Source organism: Panthera leo, chromosome C1 (genome assembly GCF_018350215.1).
Source record: "Panthera leo isolate Ple1 chromosome C1, P.leo_Ple1_pat1.1, whole genome shotgun sequence".
Classification (NCBI taxonomy): domain Eukaryota; kingdom Metazoa; phylum Chordata; class Mammalia; order Carnivora; family Felidae; genus Panthera; species Panthera leo.
Window position 1 is genome coordinate 185,548,849 of NC_056686.1, and position 15,951 is coordinate 185,564,799.

General features: G+C 43.8%; 1 long non-coding RNA gene across 1 annotated transcript; it reads left to right on the plus strand.

The window, feature by feature from the left end:
* The first annotated feature begins 178 nt into the window (after positions 1-178).
* On the plus strand, positions 179-15,577 carry LOC122226470. The gene is made up of 5 exons (XR_006205644.1): positions 179-261; positions 1,326-1,454; positions 12,285-12,397; positions 13,442-13,609; positions 15,252-15,577. It is a non-coding gene; the product is annotated as an uncharacterized LOC122226470 (long non-coding RNA).
* The last annotated feature ends 374 nt before the right edge of the window (positions 15,578-15,951 follow it).

Consider the following 15,951-nt stretch of genomic DNA (forward strand, 5'->3'; position numbering starts at 1 on the left):
TCACAGGCAGCACACATCTTTGAATGAAACCGTTGGTCCTGTACCTAATAGCATGAAATTGTAGCTTTATTTCAGGGTCTTTGAGTAACTGTATTTGTTAGTGCCTCACTGTCCAAGAATCCTGTACAGATGGCAGGAGGAACAGATTTCTCATTTTTATTTCTAGGTTGCTGTGTGGTTCACATCTACACAGATGGGTCTGTATTTGTTGCTCGTGGTAGAGTTGAATTGGGACAAGGTGTTAACACCAAAATGATAGAGGTGAGAGAGGTAGTTTCACTTTTGCCATTGGCCAAAATTAGACTTTATAAAATATTACTAGATGCTGTAATACCAGTTCCAGTATTTTACTGCATTTGGGCTTTGTGATCCAGTGACCAGAATTGCCCACAAGTATCACTAGGAGCTCATTCTAAATTACCGGGAAATGAGCCAGCTGGGACTTGGGAAGGGGGCTTCACCTGCCTTCTCTCTCACCAAAACTCCACTTCCCCAGGAACCAGTGGCTTCTTTCCCTCTGGCAGAAGGTCTGTGACTTCTCATGGACTCCTAAGTCCAAATGCTGGGCTGCCGATATGCTCAGACCACTCCTGTACCTAGATAGCACCCCAAATTCAGACCTCCTGGTGCTAGCCAACCTGTTCATTTCTCCAACTACAAGTCTACTTCTTTATGATCACCCTCCAAAAGGAGACACATGGTAGAGTGAGGGTCCTTCCTCTAGATTGTGGACTCATGTTGCATATCCAGCAGGCCTCTCCATGGGTCATGAAGGGATGGGAAATCTGAGTTTTCTCTCTGTAAGATTCCCCTTTCCACAAGAAAGCCTATTTTAAACCCACGCCATGTGGCATTCTGCAATTTGTCCTGACCCATGGCACTCGAGAGGTTTGGGATATAGAGAAACACTTCTCATTTTAAAACTTTAAAACTCTTGGGGTGCCTGGGTGGCTCAGTCAGTTAAGTGTCTGACTTCGGCTCAAGTCATGATCTCATAGTTTGTGGGTTTGAGCCCCGTGTCAGGCTCTGTGCTGACAGTTCAGAGCCTGGAGCCTGCCTCAGATTCTGTGTCTCCCTCACTCTCTGCCCCTCCCTCACTTGCACTCTGTGTCTCTCTGTCTCTCAGAAATGAATAAATGCTAAAAAATTTTTTTTTAACTTTCAAACTTTATAAAAAATTTTGGTTTCAAAATGTCTATTTGAACCATAGATTATAAATCTCCTTATTACTTTTTAAAAGAGGGAAAAAAGCTTTTCTAATAGGTTTAAATTATTGTCCCAGTTTTACTTTGGACTAGCACATTCTGTCTTGTTTTCCTGTGCAGGTGGCCAGCCATGAATTAAAGATACCAGTATCTTCCATATACCTTGGAAAGATGAATACCATGACAGTGCCCAGCACAATTCCCATGGCAGCCTCTACTAGTGCAGATGCCAATGGAAAAGCTGTGCAGGTGAGGATTTTACTGATTCCCAGCCTCAAGTGTCAAACCCTTTTCCAGAGGAGCCTTATGCTCCATTCTAGAAAATTTCTCCTGATGCTTTTCCCCATGAGCACTAGGGTCACGGATGACAACCCTGAGGCATGGAGAGTGTAAGTCATTTGGATGCTGAGAAGAAGCAGAGCTGTTCAGTCCCAGAGGTATCTGACTCCAGAACCCACGTCTCTTCACACCACACTGCCTTGCTCTGTACCTGACTTGGGGGTAGTTCTTGTGCTTGCTGCTCTGGTTTTCATGACCTTGTTAAGTATTCAGCAAATTTTAAAAGAAACCTTAACATAAGGCAAATAAAAGCATAACTGTTGAACAGGACAAATAGGGCTCACATTCTGTCTGGCTTACCTCGGCCCTCTCCCTCACCCCCTGGGTGGCCCCTTAAACCCCACCTCGGTCCCTCTTCTACAGGGAATCCCAGTCTAGTCTTACATTCTTCCTTCCTTCCTTCCCTCAACTCTCAGTTATTCTGCATCATCACTTCTTGTTTCTTCTTCCCTCCTCCCTTGTTGCAGAACCCCTTCTTCCTTCTAACACAGACCCTTCAACAGTCTTACAACACTGCCCCCTCTTGTCCCCCTCTGAGAGTTTTTTTTCATCAATCATCCTTATCTTTGAATCTTTCTTCTTGTTCATTACTTCTTCATACAAATGAAGAAGTATGAAGAACTTGCCCTGATCTATTAAAAACAAACAACTGGCTTCTGCCCTCAAAGCCCCAGTCATTGATGAACAAATAAGCTCATTTTCCCCTGGGAGCTTCAGCTGCAAGCCCTGATGTACATAATGTTGGGAGTTACATGGGAATACATTCAGAAATTCCTTTGCATAAAGTGGAGGTAAGAAGGAGAGTTTTTCCATAAAATACAGCTTAGCACCTACCAAGGGGATTCCAGAGTTTGGACAGCTCCTCTGTGGACAGTGCCCCAAGCTTTTTCTCATTAACCTGAAGAAGGAAGAGTCAGAGGTCAAGAGGAAGGAGAGAGAATGCATACTTAGCAGCCTCCTCCCTGGAGAGGAGACCCAGTGCTGCCTCTCACCTCTCCAGCCTCCCTTCGAGAACAGCACCAACCTTCTCACTCCTCTACCCCATGGACAGAAAAGCACCCCACATGGGGGCAAGAGAGCATCCTAGGTTGAACTTGCCCCTAGGAAAGGCCTTCTCATTGAAATGTCCTTACAATGAAAGCAGTAAACCAATAAAATATCTTTAGCCCTTGGCCTATTTTTGGTAGCAACACTCCTGTCTTTTAGAGGGAAATGGGGACAGGGAGAATTCTGGTTTTCCCTTAGCCTGTAGAACATTCATCCCCTCTTTGAACCTTTAGCCATCTTTACTGCAGTTTTCTTGGGCCGGCTTCCCCCCCAAGTAATTACATAATGCCTCCATGAGGATCTTGGAGCCTGAAAGATCCCACCCACTCTTGGACCACATGATGTGGTAGCCAACCTGCACTGCTAAAATCTCAAAACAAGACTCCAAGAACTTGTTTCATAGTCAGCTTGTCTGAATTATATCCTGAGCTGTTTTTAGGATTGTGGAATGTCTTCATAGCAAAACAACAGTAGAGGCCGTTCACCTTCTCTGAAAGGACAGATGAACTAGCAGATGATGGTCAATGGATTCCTTTAACCTTGTTAAGCACCTAGACCAGCAGCAAGTAGAAGGAATGTCTTCCACCCCCTCCAATATGAGAGAGACTGTATCTTATAATACCTACACACACAGTTAGGGAAGAATTTTCTATATCATCATCTCTACAATCCCTCAACCAAGAAGCAAGCTAAGTTCACAATAATATAACTTTTACTGAGGACCTTCCTTCCTGAAGCTACCCTCACCAGTGAGGGGGCAACCCCAACCTTCCAAAAGTGAAATCTATACCTGAAGGAAGCAAAGCCAGGGCACCCCTGCTAGCCAGGTTCAGGATGCTAAAGCAGAAAGCCGTACTGTATTCTTATCACCCCTGCTTCTAATTTTTCCCCAACCCCATATGATGCACAGAGGGATCCCCTGCACTTCCTCAGCCCATCCAGTGTGCAGCCACAGATCTCCTACCTTGAGCCAAACTCAGAGACATCATTGTATGTGGAGCTTAGCCCATTCTACAATAGTAATATAACCCTTTCTGTGGGTGGATAATTTGATGTGTCACCTCATCCAATTTTCTAGGGCCCCCACTCCACTCCTTCCTGTCAGGCCAGTTATACTCCCAATTTCTCAGGAAATTTTATTCATTTTTTCCTATTAAAGGCAGTTGAAAATTGTATGCAGTCATCTAAATGTCACATAAGGGGATTGAGACCTGGGATCCCATTTTAATATAAGGGGCTTCCAGTCCCTGGAGAATCTGATCTTCCATTTGATTTTTCCATAGTTTTAAAGACTGACATTCCATTTGATAAGTGGATTTATTTTCTGTCTCTGATCAAATCAAATCTATGACTGACCCCCAGATCCACTTCATCACCCCATTTTTACTGACAAAAAGTGTAGAGTTCACTACACTCTACTTCCTAGACAAAGATAGAGATTGTTTCTTTCCTTTGCCCTCTCCTTTCCCTTGGGTAAAATTTCTCAGGTAAGCTTCTGAGTAGTGTGCCTATTAGAGGATTATAAAGTTAATAGACTAGTAACAACCACCATTTTTTTTTTTTGAGAGAGAGAGAGAGGGAGAGAATTCCAAGCAGGCTCTACACTCAGCTCAGAGCCTGATGTGGGGCTCCATCTCACAAACTGTGAGATCATGACCTGAACAGAAATCAAGAGTCAGACACTCAACCAACTGAGCCACCCAGGTATAAAAAAAAATATCAAAATGCTATACAAATAGTAAGGGAAGTGATTTGTTTCTTATATATCTGTGTGTGCACATATTGCATAAGTGAGTGTACTGGTAAAAAGCAAAATGTGTATCTTACATTGAATTAGGGCCAAAAAAGTGTGAGGAAACACTGCCATGCAGTGTCCACATCCTGTATCCAGGTCAAGTGCAATCCCAATACGTTTATCTCACATAGAACGTAGTGTGATACATATCCTTCTTCTTCAGCCCTAACAAGCATCATGAACTTAAATCCATTCCAGAACAAGTTTCAGAAGGAGTAATCATTTCATGTGCATGGTTTCATAAAAGGACAGGCTACTCAGAAATTTGGGTTTGTGTTGCCACTTAAGTTTTTTCTTCTTTTAAACAGACTTTCTTAAAATAAAAATTTTAATGTCTTGATATATTTTGCCAAAACATATTTTCATATCATCAAAATAATCTGTTTCAGAAAATGCATAGTTCTATGTGGACTGGATCACAGGGGTTCTAGATAAAATTCTATGAAATTCTGTAAACATGTGACAAGGTAGGACTCCCGCTGGAACTATTCAGGCCTGTGAAGGTGACCCATGGTTCTTGCACTCTACTTCCTCCAGGGAACTTACAAGAGGAACAACTAGGTACCTATTCCAGATCCTAGAAATAGAGTGTTTTTAAGTTTTAAAGACTGACATTCCATTTGATAGGAACCTCCTTTCCAATCATTGTGACCTTTTGACATATACACAGGGAAAATGTCATAATGATGGATCACAATTTCTTTCAGTTGTTTCCTTTGTTTGTTTGTTTTTTGTTTTTTGAGGTGTGCATTTTTCAACCAAAACATGTATAGGTTACAAGAAACCTCCTAATCCAGTACAGTATACACCACTGTCTCCTACTTTCCTCTTCCCCCTATGCACCCAACCCCATACCCATCCAGGCCATAGGACAGAGGAGAATGAGGAGGACCTCACTGGACAGCTGAGATTATCAACCTGTCATCTATCCTTTCCTTCCCTTTTGCCATGGGAGGTATCTGTATCTTTTTCCTGAGCATCCTTCACCCCCTGGGACTCTTCATTCTTATGTGCAGATGGACTGGGCTTCACAACCTGTCTTAGATGTTGGACTTCTCACCTGGTGCAGTACTAAATTATATAGTTGCTACATGCCAACCAGGAGAAAGGGGGAAGCCCTTGAAATAAATAAAGAAGCTCTGTGTAATAGAGACAGGTGGATACCTGTAATATCGCTCAGAGCAGAGTGGCCAAAAAATGAGACTAGAGAAATCCCCATGTAGCCTAGAGAAATCCCCATGTAGGAGAAGCCAGGCACATCAGCATATATGACCACTCTTCAGAGGAAATAGTATTTACATATGTAAAGAAAAGTAGGTCTATGGAAGGAGTGAGTCATGACCAGCTATACCAAATGGGTCTCAGAGAGGAAAGACTAGGTAGTGTAAATGCAGCTTTGTTCAAGGAGAGCAGTGCTAAATCACATAGTACATGTGGCTTAAGGTTCGGGAATGCAACTGTTTTGGGTCCAGTCGCAGCTCCACTGCTTTCTAGCCTTGGGTAGCCAGTTACCTAACTGCTCTGAGTCCCAGTTTCCTTATCTGAAATGAGGATAATGGCAGTTTCTGCCCCACAGAATCACAAGGACGGAAGGATGCAACCCATGTAAAAGGCTTGGCGGTGCCTGCACATGGTCAACCAATAGTAGTGTTATCTGCTAATGCTACTTATGTTCTTGTTATCACTAATAAGCAAGCTCTTCCTAGACAGGTGCTTACTCATTCATTTATTCATTCAATAAAAATTTACATCAAGCACCTGTTATATGGTATTTGGGCCATAAACCTGATCCACACGGCCCACCAAACTTCTCTATGGCTAGAGTGAAATATCACTGCTATACTTCTGACTAATTCTAAGCCCACCAAGGACACTTTTGATCACAGTTTGACTTCTCCTGTAAATTTGCCTGCAGGAAAAATTCACTGGCCCAACAGTCTGGTTTCCCCTTGTAAATTAATGTAGTAGCATTATAAAGCAGTTTGTGAGGGAATGTAAGCAGTCTTCTGGGGGCCCAATCAACTCTAGAGGTCTGATCCAGTGAGGGGTCTGGTGGGTTAAAGAACAAACCTCAGGCTACAATGAATGCCCCCTCCAGGGCCCTGTTCTACCCCATGTCTCCTCACCTTGTGAAGCATCCCAGCCCTGGAAACTGCCCAGTGGGCTAGTATCTGCTTGCTCTCATATGCAGATAGTTGAGGCATGGGGCTGCAAGGCTTGAGCCTGAACCCTGAGGACTTCCACCACATGTAGCCATCTGACTATATGCAGGACACTTGGGAATGCAGGGACCTCATTTACCAGGGTGGTTGACAGAATTCAACAGAATATATATGGAGAGGGACTGGTGGCATCATGCAAAAGGCAGGTGTTAAGAATTACAATAGGATCCCTCCCACCTACCTGCAACACTCTGGCTTGCCCTGTGTGCGCGTGGGTTGCAGGAGGTGGTGGTGAGCCTGTGTACCTGCAGCTGCATAGAAGACTTGACTGCTGTTGAGGACAGGCCTGCCCCATGGTCACTGGGGACCTGATTGAGCCAGTGTAGGTAGAGTAATAAGCCACCTGTTAATGTCATTTGAAAGCCCTTGGAGGCTTTCCTGACCCAAAATAAATTCCCCACCTGCCTGCTAATTCCCAACATTAGTCACTAACTGCTCAAAGGATGTCTTAGGTGTATTATGTGAGTTAAGGCATGATTGATCCCTTAGGCAACAGATTAGCTACAGAGCACCTGAGTGAGGAGAAGGTTATGTAATTCACAGTAAAAATCCTTTGATGAGTTCCCTTGCACTGATAATAAAACACATAATTCTTAACATGGTTTGCATGTTCTGTCCTGCCAATCTTTCCCAAGGCTTCTTGTGCCATGATTACCACACTCAGGCCACACAGCCTTCTTCAGACCCATCCTCTCCTTCCCTCAAGGGCTTTGCACCTGCCACCTGCATAAGTCAGGATTCTCCGGAAAACCAGAATCAGCAGGGTACATATATGGATGTATATGTATATATATATGTATGTGAAAATATATAATATATATTATGTAATATATATTGCATATATATTATATAATCATTTATAATATATGTTCACACATATATATAATTCACACATAATATACATACATCCATGTACAAACATACATATATACACACACATGCACATATACATACATATACTTATATACACACACATAAAGATATTTATTTTAAAGAATTGGCTCACATAATTGTGGGGGCTGACAAGTCCAAAATCGGTAGGGCAGGCCAGCAGCCTAGAAAGTCAGGTAGGATTTCTATGGTACAGTTTTGCAGCAGAATAGTTCCTTCTTCTCTGGGAAACCTCAGTTTTTTCTCTTAAGGCTCTCAACTGATTTTGAGGCTCATCCACATTATCAGAGGTAATCTCCTTTACTTACAGTCAACTGATTGTAGATGTTAATCACATCTGCAAAATACCTTCACAGACTATGTTTGACCAAACTACTGTGTACCATAACCTAGGCAAGCTGATGCACAAATATAACCATTATACTGCCTCTCTGCTGGGATTTTCCCTCCCACCCCCTCCCCTCTTCCCTGACTGATGCCTTCTCACCTCTTAGATGTCAATGTAAATATCGCTTCCTCAGGAAGGCAGCTCTGTCCCCTCACCTTATGTAGGTATCATGGTTGTTCTTTCCTTCTTCCTTGTTGCCCTGCCCCAATTCTAAGCACACTTTGTGTCTGCTTATTTCCTCACTGTATCTCTCTATCCTAGATCTAAGCTCTGTCAGGGCAGGACCATGGAAGGTCTGGCCACCACAGCAGGGCTGCTATAGCCCATAGATCATCTTTGGGTACATTAGTAAAAGGCTCCCTTCCTCTAGGTGGATATGTTCCTCACAGGTCAGGGTCTGGGGAGCTGGATTTCACCCCACTGCCTGGAAGCCCTTGTTCAGGAGTCAACCTGTACAGCCAGGCAGAATGGGGAGACAGTGCTCTCAATAGAGAACAGGACAAATGAGTGTCCCTGATACAGGGACAGGGTCCTGGTTATGGGATACTTAGATAGATTTCATCTTGAGAAGAAGATTTGTAAAGAGGTAAGGAATTTGGGGATGAGGAAGCAGGATGGGGGGTAGGGCCCCGGGCAGTGGGAATGCCTTAGTCACCATGGTAGGGGGTGGACAGAGAGGAAAAGCCTACAGGGTGAGAGAGAGATGTCAAAGAAAAACACCCCTTACCAGGAAAAGGACAGGGTGGGGGCATCAGCAGTAATTGGCAATCGGAAAGGAGCTAGAAACATATATCAGAGTTAGAATAGGCCCCAGGGGACATCTAATGCAGAGACTTTCAATGGCAGGCCCCACATACCAATGGGATACATCAAATCTCCAGGAAGGAGCTTGTATATTTTGAAAAAGCATTGACTCATTATTATAGTACTCTAAGTTTATACTTTGGGAAAAGCTTTTTAAAATCTTTTATTTTCTAAATTTGAAGTACAGAAGATAAAACTCTGGCATGGGCCAGACTAGAAGTATAATCAAAAAGCAAGATATTCCTAAACCCTCCTTATCTTTTAACAGTTCAGATCCTGCTGTGGATAATCCCTAAAACTTTGGCCAGCTTTGCCAACCCCACCCACACTGTCTCCTGGGGCATTTGCACTCCAGGCCTGACAGTCTCTTGCCATTTGATGAGCTGGGCCAGCTTCTGAATTACTGCCTGGGCCTACCCTCCTCCAGAACAGAGCTCCTTCAGGGCCCAGAGAATTCTTACAAGTAGAAACCAAGCTCTGCAGCAGAACTCAAAGCTGCCTTGGAACTGGTCATGAGGGACAGTTGAAAACACCATCATCTTAAAAAAAAAGAATGAGCCCAGGCAGGCAGTGATTCAGAAGAGGCCAGAGACTGTCAGCCAGGACTTACACGTGTTGAATTAATGGTATATTTATTCAACAAACAGTCGCTAAGCTCCTGCATGGATTAGTCACGGGGCCAGGCAAGAGCAGTGAACAAGAGTTCCCACTCAGTGCCTTCCCAGTGGTCTGTCAAGGGAGAGGGACCCCTTCAGATGCTTTTCTAAATCAGGTCAGTGCCCACCCCCCATGGGCTGGGTGTGTTTATTAAAAATTCTCTCCTTAAATTTTGTCTTCTCTGCACTCAGGGCCTAGGGGAGTTAGAAGTGTTTCTGGGGTTTTCTGTGTTCTTCACCAAAACAGACACTATGACTGCAAGCTCACAGGGAGAGGGGCTTGGCCCCAACTTTAACAATAGTCTAGCCACACCAGTGCCAATTCAAATGGCCTGTGTGGATCCGTTTGCAGAGCTGGTATAGGGTCCCTCCTTGTCTTGTTAATTCTCTGCAATTCCTTCAGAGCTGCCTAATGTACATAAGGGCAGGAAACATCTATGTCAGTTTAAAAGTAAATTCACAAGTTCAATAGAACGCCTTCATTCAGAAAAACGAAAGTTATCCATGTGAATGTTCAAATAGGAAGAAAAAAAGCTTTCTGTATTTATCAAAAGGAAGTATGGATTTTATTTATTTTTTTAATGTTTATTTTTGAGAAAGAGAGTACACAAGCGTGAGCTGGGGAGGGACAGAGAGGGGGAGACAGAGGATTCAAAGCAGGGTCCCTGCTGAGAGCTGTAAGGGGGTGGTGCTCAACCCATGAACAGGAACAAGACCTGAGCTGAAGTCTAAGTAGGAGGCTTAACTGAGCCACCCAGGCGCCCCAGGAAATGTGCATTTTAAAGGTCTGAGAAATGGTGCTTCCCACCCAGGCCTTGATCTTTTGAGCTGTTCACAACCTTCAGCCACAGTCCTCCACTTACCCCAATATTGTGCTGCACAATATTATTACTTCCTAAGAGTGGCAAAACCTGAGAAAGGTTGGGAAACCCCACCTATGGCTCAGGACGAGCACTCTTCAATACCATAGATAGATATGAGCTACAGGTCACTACTGAGCCCTTGAAATGAGGCTAGTCATTAATATAAAAAGGGAGGGGGACAAAACATAACAGACTCTTAAATACAGAGAACAGAGGGTTACTAGAGGGATTGTGGAAGTGGGGATGGGCTAAACAGTAAGGGGCATTAAGGAATCTACTCCTGAAATCATTGTTGCACTATATGCTAACTAACTTGGATGTAAATTTTAAAAAATAATAAATTAAAAATACAAAAATAAATACATAAAAGAGGCTAGTCCAAACTTAAATGTGCTATTAAGTGCAGAATACACATTGCAGTTTGAAGATATGTTACCAAAAAAAAGTGTAAAATACTTCATTTATAATTTTATATTGATCAGATGTTGAAATGATAATATTGACTATATTGAGTTAAGTAAAATATTATTAAAATTAATTTCACCTGTTTCAGTTTTCTTAGTGTTGCTACTAGAACATTTTTAATTACATATGTGCCCTCCATCTGTGGCTTACATTACAGTTCTATTGGACAGCCCTGCTCTGGACAATCCTACTGCATCTTGACCTGAGAAAAAAAGATAAGAGTCAGCCTCGCTGGCAGTTAGTTAGTGGCTGTAGGAGGCCAGGAAAGGAGATCCACACTTTGGTTGCTTAAAAAAAGAGAAGAGAAGAGGGGAGAAGGGAGAGGAAGGGAGAAAAAATAGCAAAGGAAGCAGTGTCTCCATTGGTTTGGGCTGCTATAACCAAGTACCAGAGGAGACTGGGTAAGCTTAAACAACAGACATTTATTTCGCACAGTTCTAGAGGGCTGAAAACCCCAAGGTCAAGGTGCCAGCAGATCTTCTGTCAGGTGAAGGCTGCCTCCTGGTTCATGGAGAGCTGTCTTCATGCTGTCTTCACATGATGGAAGGGGTGAGGGAGCACTCTGGGTTCTCTTTTATAAAAAAGCACAAATCCCATTTATGTGGGCTCCACCCTCATGGACTATTGAGGGCCCCACCTTCCAATACTATTACCTTAAGATTTAGGATCTCAACATATAAATTTGGGGGAGACACATTCAGTCTATAACAGTCTCTAAACCTCATTCATCCCTCAATCCCTCAAGTTGCCCCCCCTCCCTGAATCCTCCTAATGACTCAGCCAGACTGACTGGCCCACATCTGCCTCCCTGTTATATTTGTGTTCTGAACAACACCATTTAATAGTTTGGTTCAGCTCCACAAACATAGTCTATGTGCCCAATCCATGTGAAGTGCTGTGCTGGGGCAAGAGAGAACCATCCAAAGGACGTAAGTCCTGGCCCCAAGGAGGCCACTGTCTGGTGGAAAAACAGAAGCAGGCAATGGCCATACAACCTTCCCAGTACCAGGGACTACATACTGAGGGAGCACCAAGGACTGAGAGATGTTTGCTCACTCAGAGTGTTTCTAATTCTGTCTTGTCCCCAGCTAGGTTACAAGCTTTAGAACCAGCAGCATATCTTATTTCTTCTTCCTCCATCACCGAGCTTCAATACTCAGAAAATGCTGACTGAATGGAAAAGGTTTGAGTGACATGGTAGCTTTAAAATCAGATGACTGGATTCAAATCCCAGCTCTGCCAGTTAAACCAGCTGTTAAGTTGGGCAAGTTTTTGACCTATCTATGCCTTAGATTCCGCATTTATCAGACAGAGAAAGTAGGGTACCTACCTAGTAGAGCCCCTATATTAAGTGAGCTTAACTGTAAAAGTGTTTAACACAGGGCAGGGGCACATGTTGACAACAAAATGAATGTTAGCAATGGTTATTATCATGACCATGATGATTACTGGCCAGCCAGTCCTTATGTCTTCTGATTCTTCTAGTCTACACCACCATCATGGAGAAGTGAGCAGGGGAAGATGTTTGAATGAGTCACAGTGGCAGAAAAAGCTGCCTGAAGTTTGGCAGGATGTTATGAACACTAACCAACCCATTATTCCAATTTAGTGTCAGCAGAAACTTCCTTTAGCTACTAGGCGTGCTCAAACCTGACCTGATTCAACAATGATCCATCTTAAGAAGCATGTGAAAAAACTTCATACAGTTCTTGATGCATAAAGGTATGTGGCAATCAATCAGTAATTGTATTGCAGTAGTTTTTGTGATTTAAACTGCTAAACTCATTCTTCAAGATCTAAGGCAAAAGAGGGGAGCAGAAAGCAGGCTGAGATGTATAAAGCATTCATGTATTTATTGAACAAAATTTTAGGGAGCAACTAAAAGTTGTGGCCAGGCATTTAAGAAATGGTGAAATTAAGTCCCAGATCCCACCTTGTGAAGCTTATAATTGAATTGAATTATATATGGTCTTATGAAAGCAACACAAGTTAAAAAGATGCAGCCCAGATGTAGTCCTGTAGAAGGTGAGGAGAAGATGACATCCCAGTTAATGGTAAGATCTAAACAAAGGGGCACAAAAGAAAAGCAATTCCAGGTGGATGAAAATGCAGAAGCTAAGGATGGAGGTCAGAAGAGATCCAGATATTTATCAGAACATAGATAATTTTGTTTGGCTGGAGGTAGACGATGGGAGAAATCTGGATAGAAAACTGGAAAACTAGCCTGGATCAGATCATAGATACTCTTAAATATGTTAACAAGTTCAAGTTTTATTCTGTCCACAGTGAAGACTTCTGATGGTTTTTATCAAGGAAATTACATAATCAGGGAGATTTACTCTGGTGGAAGGTATAGTATGAATTAACATGAGAGATAACAGTTGGAAAGCTACTGATGGGGTCCAGAGCAGGCTGCCCCAAAATGTGCCACTCTGACCCTTCTCTGTACACCTCAAAGCAGGAAATAAATTTTTCTTATGAAGGGTGCACTTTCTACACCTGGAGAGTAGAAGGCATCTTTATCACCAGAGAGAGAGAATTCAGGACTGAGAAAACTGTATAAACAAACCTTGTTACTTCTTCATTAATTTGCTACCCCAAGTCCAAACTTTTGTCTTGTTAACTCTTCATAAATTTCTTCTAAAAGGTAAAAAAAGCTGCCGACTTTGGTCACTTCTTTGAATCCAATATTTCTATGAGCTCCCATACATGCAAAATTAAAATCTTTTTCTCCTGTTAATCTGTCTTGTTTAATTATTTGACCAGCCAAAGAACCTAGCTGGAAAAAAAGGAAAGTTTTCCTCCCCTACACTGCTGTAATAGTCCAGAGGTGACAAAGGCTTGAGCACCCACAGTGCTGGCAGGAATAGAAAGAGATTCAAGCAACAGCCCCTGCCCTCTGACAGGACGGGGTAGACACGGCAGAAGTCAAAGGTAAGTCTAAGTTTGTACTCAGGTGACTGGGGGAAAGTGGTAACCTTACCAGAAACAGCAACACAGGAGGAGGAGCCTGCTTTCAAAGGAAAGGTGAATTTGATTTTAGATTTATAGCCTGGTTGTCAGCCAAGGGATTTACCCAACAGACAGTTAATTCAGGATTGGCAAGAGGTCTGGGCTGCAGACAGATTTAGGAGTCATGCGTGTAATTAGTAATCAGAGCCATGAGACTGTATAAAACTCACCAGAGTGTGAAACTGCAGAGAGGGAATTAAAAGGAAAATGTAGAAGGGGAGGAGACAGATGGAAAGAGAAGAAAATAAGAAGGAAGGAGAAAGGAAGGAATGAGTCAAGGACAGCTCAGGGAAGGAGTAGGGGCTGAGGGTAGGAGTAGGGGCAGGAAGCACTAACCACCTTGAAACTAAGGGTGGAGTGATGCGGCTCTGTGCACATAGTCATAGCAGGAGCACCCCCTCAGACACAGCCCAGCTTGCCAGAGGGAAGCGGTTACCATTAGCAAGATTCTAAAGGCCCTGAGAAGTCCCTTACTTTATGCCCCCCGACCCCACTCCCATACACACCTACTTTAAAACCCTTTCCTCTATTGGCCTGAAACCACACAACATATTAACCCTGGCTTGGATGAAGACACTCCAAACTGTACAAAGCCTCTTGTTAATGTGCCCCCAAATCTAGGGGTGCTCAGTGGCCGGATGGAGCCTGGAGCCCTCTTGGCTCTCGCTGTCCCTTGCTCTTACCACATCCGTAAGGCTACCACAATGGCAACTGGCCATTCTGACCCAGGTTCTCCTGGTGCCCAAACACCCCACCTCACCCATCGGTCGGAGCCCGCCAAGGTGGGGCGCCTAGTGCCCAGGCGGGATCAATGCGTGCCCAGAAACATTTCTGCTCAGTTCAACTGACACTTGCCGCTGCCACGAGGATCCACGAACAGTCTGCTCTTTCGGAGAAAGTCCAAGGGAATGCAGTCCGTCCCTCCCACCACACCAGCTTGGGGAGGAGGATCCTTGAGGCTAGGACACCGACCCCATGTGGGGAGGGGAGGCAACCAGGCATGTGGAGGCCCATGTGCACCCACGTGCACAGGTGCCCTACGCAGAAACCATGGCTGTTGGGCACACATGGCCGGCGCCATTGACCTGACCGGGTGGCGCCGCCTCCCCTACTTACTATGCCAGCTCTGGGCCAAGCAGTGGCCCGCTCTCAGGGACCAGACTGGGTGGCGGTGAGGCCCAGTGGCGGCTACTCCTCGGAGCTGCCCCCAGGACATCCTTGTGAAGAGCACCCCTGACCTGTCTTTGAGGTCTGTCACCGCAAGGAGAAAAGGGTGGCATTTATCCTTGTGCAAAGAGAGTTTAAGTTAAATATGTTCAGGCCATTCGGACTGTTTTCTGCAGTAGATTCAGTATCTCTTGGGAAGCATCTTGGTAGGAAACAGAAACTGAAAATTGTACATGACAGGAGCCAAAGGAATACATTGCATAAAGAAAAGTGCCTCAAATAGCTTCAGATGTTTCTTGAACCCCTTTGTGAACTTTCAGAAACTCAGAGTAAATATTATGCAATTCATTTGTGTTTTAATGATGCAAATGCCAACGAATATATATTCTGCTTTCAGGAAATGGATTTTTCTTCATCTAGTGCCTGCTCAATGCAGGTAAAAGGAGTTTAATTGAAACAGATACCCGGTTTCCCAAGTATAGGAAAGGTGTATCTCCTTCCTTGAGACTGAGCAAGGAGAAAACCTTGGCAGTGTTCATTTGAGGATCTTCTCACCAGCAGCCTGGCCTCCCTGAGAATACTGGACAAAGTATTTCACTATTGCAGAAGGGCTGTCCTAGTTTCCGGTGTATTCATTTGGTATGCTCTGTACAGAACAAGGTGGTGGGCTGGACCTAGGAAATCAATAAAGAAGAACCTGGAAGGAATAGCCTGAAGAGCTGGAGCTGCCCAGGAAGGTGAGTACAGCTGGTGTGTGCTGGTTGAGCTAATTTGTCACTTAAATGGTGAGTTTTGTTGTTGCTCAGGACTTTGAATGAACCACGTGACAGATCTGTATGCTTTCCCACCTTCAAGGGCCAGTTTCCAGATTACATCCACCCTCTTCCCATACCAACAGGTATTGAACTTAGATAACAAAATTCTGATCTTTGTATACAAAGATCACCAGAAAAGAAACCTCAAATGATTGCCACCTACAAAATGTGAAATGCAGAGAGTATCATCAGCCGGAAGTTTGCAAATTTGTTACGCCTGTTTTGTTTACATATAATGACCCCACTGAACTAAGCTAAGGTGAATAACAGTGAAAAAGGCCG